Source organism: Carlito syrichta, unplaced genomic scaffold (assembly GCF_000164805.1).
Source record: "Carlito syrichta isolate Samal-C Ts95f unplaced genomic scaffold, Tarsius_syrichta-2.0.1 Scaffold305806, whole genome shotgun sequence".
NCBI lineage: Eukaryota > Metazoa > Chordata > Mammalia > Primates > Tarsiidae > Carlito > Carlito syrichta.
In genome coordinates, this window is record NW_007249902.1 from 339,139 (window position 1) to 343,973 (window position 4,835).

A 4,835-nucleotide genomic window follows, 5' to 3' on the forward strand; every position below is an offset into this window, starting at 1 on the left:
TCAAAAAAAAAAAAAAAAAAATTTAGTTTACATATCAATATGATACATACGTCCTAGTTTTAGCCACAAGAAAGGCCTACAGCAACAATCCAGGAGCGCTGAGCACTATTTGTGCATTGGTTGTTTTCTCCAAATACCACTTCTCAACAAGGGAAGCCATGGCCCCTTAGAAAATCAACTCACTTCATGTCTGGGGCAGGTAATGTGCAAAACAAGTCTGGAGAATCCATCATACTAGAAAACAGGGAAGTTATCAAAGATGACTGGGATTATGTCAAATGGACTCAGGACCCAATGCGAAGAGACTCCCGTTGGCCAAAATGGGATGATTTGAGCATTAATAACTTGCAATTCTCATCTAGTGTGTTTAAATTCATGATACTAAGAAACAGCCATTAGTCACCCTTAGAGGTTGCTTCAGAAGCCACACATTGTTTAGAAGACTACTCTAAAAACATGGTAAAGAGTTAAACATTAATTATGTTTTTCTACAATAATTATGCATTGGCATAACCAAGTGGTTGATGAGGGAGAGATTCTCTGTATAAAAGTATTCTATCTAGCTAATTTAAAAAGATGACACAGAATTAATCTATCACCATTTTGCAATCCCTAATGAATTAATGCATCTAAGCAATGATCAATGACTGCTCAGATTGCAGAGCAACAATCAGACATTGTATACCTCCTACTGGAAGAAAAAAGCCCTACCGATGATGGCACCTTGTCAAAAGAAATTGTGAATTTCATCAAAATTCAGCATCCAACTACTGATTGACAGGAAGCACAGGGAACAGGAACTCTATTAAAGTCACCCTGGAGATATCATCAGCTAGACTGAGGTGGGAAACTCAATAAAACAACCCACCTAGTTTCCTCTACAAAATACTTGCAAGGAGGCTGGGCTCAGTGACTCAGCCTGTAATCCCAGCACTTTGGGAGGCTGAGGCGAGTAGATTCCCTGAGCCCACAGGTTCGAGACCAGCCCAGGCAACTTGACGAGACCTAGTCTCTACAATAAATCAAAAATTACCCGGGCATGGTAGGGTGTGCCTGTAGTTCAAGCTCCTTGAAAGGCTGTGGAAGAAGGATCACTGGAGCCCAGCAGGTCAACGCTGGGGTGGTGGTGAGCATGCCCCTGCACTCCAGCCTGGGCAACAGAGTGAGACTCTAACTAAAAAAAAAATACTTGCAAGGAAAAAATTTTTGAAGAGGGGGTGGAGAAAGAACCTGTCAATTACCAGGGAGCTAAGAGGCATATTAGTCAAGGATAATGTATGGAACTTATTTGGACTCTGATTCAAATGGACAAACAAAAACAAATAACAATAACTTTTTATAAGACAATTAGAGAAAAATGCACAAATATCAATTAATTTTTGACGGTATAAAATAATCATCACAATATAAGGGGTGCCAAAAAAAAGTATACACATTTTAAGTATGATGTTCGTACAAAAGATGGCATTAATCAAATGAATGCTAGCAATACCATGTGACAGGCAGGATGGTCAAAGAAAATGGCGGAAGCATGGTTGTATGAATATCATATTGCATATTGCTCCTGTAATTCAATTCAACTTCGAAGAAAAATACATAGATAAAATCTTTTAAAATGTGTATACTTTTTTGGCACTTACTGTTTATAATACACCATAATGACAAATGTATTTGCAATTATTGATTTTTTAAGTGCGATAATGGTATACTGTGCTTTTTTTAAAGAGTCCCTATCTTTTAAAAGCTCAAACTAAAATATTTACATGTGAAGTTATATGTTGTCTAGAATTTGTTTCATAATAATTTAGGGGAAGAGACATCAGGGAAATAGATGGTCATAACCTGGTAATTGTTGGAGTCAATGGTGGGATTCATTTTTATTATTCTACGTTTAAATAAGCTCGAACTTTACTCTAATAAAAAAGGTGAAAGCAAAACTCTCACAATGTCACAGATGGAGAATTCTAGATGCATGGCCCTGGCTTCTACAGCCACCTTGGGACAGCATACACCGGGTAAGGAAAGCCTACGCTCTTCCTTTCCATCCTGTCCACGACTACTGATCTCCAGAGCCATGGTCTCATGGTCTCACTCCTCCCCAGGGTAAGAGCAGCACAAAATGAGAAGCCTGAGAGCAAGTACCAAAATTACATTCTCAGCTGCAGAAATCAATACTCCTCCTGAGAGCCTGAGGGAGAAAGCACTCGGTACCTGGCCTGAACCACAGCTCAGAGTTGTGTGTTGATCTCCATTTCTTTGCTTTTCCTTGAGAGTGCTACAAGTTGCCTTCCAGAGTTTAGCCCTCTGTGGGTTGGTCCAGTTTCTTGCAGATTTCCACAGGCTCCCCAGGCCAGGAGGGGCTGATGGAAGAGGAACAGGCCATGAACTCAGAGCTAATTCTTTCTCTAACTCCACATCCATCACCAGTACTTGTGTGGTCTACTGCATAGCATCCTAACCGATCTCCTTCCTACTTTTGTTCTTTCTCCTCCCATTCATCACCTACCTCTCCAAATTAGTTGGTTCTCCATGTTATAGGTAAGGAGAACTTCTCAAAGCCTAGACCTTATTAAGCGAACTTGCTCTGGCTTAAAACCTGTTCCACGGAGGCTGAAAACCCAAATATTCAACATAACTTCAAAGATCTACTTCACCTACCCTTCTCTGGCCTTGTCCCTCATCGCAATCCTACATTACAAGCAGGGTGACTGTCTCAAAGCCAAAAGCTTATTAAGTCAACTTGCTCTGGTTTAAAACACATTGCCCGAGGCTGAACACCCAAATACTCAACACAGCTTCAAAGGTCTACGCTGTCTACCCTCCTCTGGACCTACAAGCTTTCACCCGCTCTGCTCCCTCTTCCCCTAGCTTCCTTACCACAGGGTTTTTCATAAGCCCATCATTCATTCACTCATTCATTTATTCATTCAATAAACATTCATTGAAAATCTACCATATGCAAGGCAGAAATACAACTTAAATGACTCCACTGATTCTTCAGATCTTAGCTTGGGTATTATTGTACAGGTAATTTTCTCAGGCTTTCTTGATTATGACTTTTCCTCTGTTTTGTGCTCTCATGGCATTGAACATGTCCCTCATAGTCCTTCTATTTATACTTTTACATGTGTGGCTAATTGAGTTCTTTCTCCCACTGCTAGACTACAAGCTCATGAAACAAATGTTATGTTTGATTTTTCTCACCTTCAGTATTTCCAAGAACCTAGTATTTTGTCTGGCACATAGCATTCTTTGGTGGAATAAAGATGCATTTTTTTTTTTCCAACTCACTGTCAAAGGATGAAGTCTGCTTCACTACGGCTTGTTGACTCTGGCCTAACCCTATAACTTGTTTTGATCACTAGAATACTGCAGAAAAGACACTGTGTAACTCCTGAGGCCATGCCTTAAAAATCCTGCAGCTTCTGTCTTAATCACTTGATAGAGCTGGTTCCAGGAATCTAGCAGACATGATGTGGGGAAGCCCAAGCAGCTATGTGGAGGGGATCCCGTAAAGGAGAAACAAGGTTCTTTGTTGAGCAACTGGAATCCTATGTGTCCCAGTCAACACCATGTGAAGAAGGAGTGCTTATCAATCAACTCACAAGATCTTGAGAAATTGATTATCATTTTAGTACATTAAGTTTAGGGGTGGTTTGTTAGCAAAAATGAGTCCTCAAACAAACAAACAACAAAAATAGAGGTTCAAAAAATACTTTGAGAATTGAAGATTCAGTCCAATGGGCAGTATCACATATTCCACCTGTGGAATTTCTAGATAAGGTTAGAGTCCTGATATATCCTAGTCATAAGACTTGAACGTTTCCACGGAAAGACTGGGAAAAATTCTCAGTCATGAGGCCAGATCTGAAGAGATACCATCTGCTGTAAAAACATCATTAAGCAAGACAAGCAGCCCAACTTGTCATCCTGCTCTTCCATGAGGAGACTCAGGACTCAGCAAAACCACATCCACCTCTCCCTGGGGTCTCCGCAGGCCTCTTCCATCCTGCCTTGGTGCTCCAGAGATAGAAGGTCATCTCCAAAGGTTGCAGTCATCCATGCATAGGAATTATTTGCTTAAACTCTGAAGTTAGCTGATCAGGGTTCAAATCCCAGGTCTGCCACCAGTCTTGGAGGAAATATTGTTCTTTGTCATCCGGAACTTCACCATAGGTCAGTTGCATTTTAGAATATCCATTACCCATCAGCATCACTGCTCATAGGATCTACTTCTTTCTTTCTACACCCGGGTATCACGCTGCATCCGTAGCTGTGAATTCAGAGTGATCCCACATACAAGTACAAGCCCTGACTACTATTTTGCTTCTAAAACAGTCAGGTTTGAACATTCCCATATTGAAATATATATTATTGAATACTAAATTTTTATTTATATTACAGATGAGCATTGCACATATTTTAAAAGTATACTCTAAAAGGGTTATATGTCTGAATTCATTTCACATTAAAGGGAGTTTTACAATCTCTATCATGAGAGGGTGCTTTGGATCTGATGGGGTTGGGAACCTCAGCTACACAGCTGTGAATTACTCATCCTCTCTGAGCCTCAAATTCCACATCTGTACAAACATATAGTGCCTGCCTTCTGGAGCTGCTGTGAAGATCCAATAATGGCAGTGGGTTTGATGAATGCAGCTATCATGATGATGATTACAATTATTATTGTAACTAATCATATCAACTTTCTCTTCACAGCTTTGTCTAACTGAAACTTGACCTCAGCTCAGCACATAAGGTCCTTTGTGACCTGTCTCTGCCCACACATCACACCACCACGGAGGGGGGATGGGCGAGGGGAGTAGGAGGAGGGT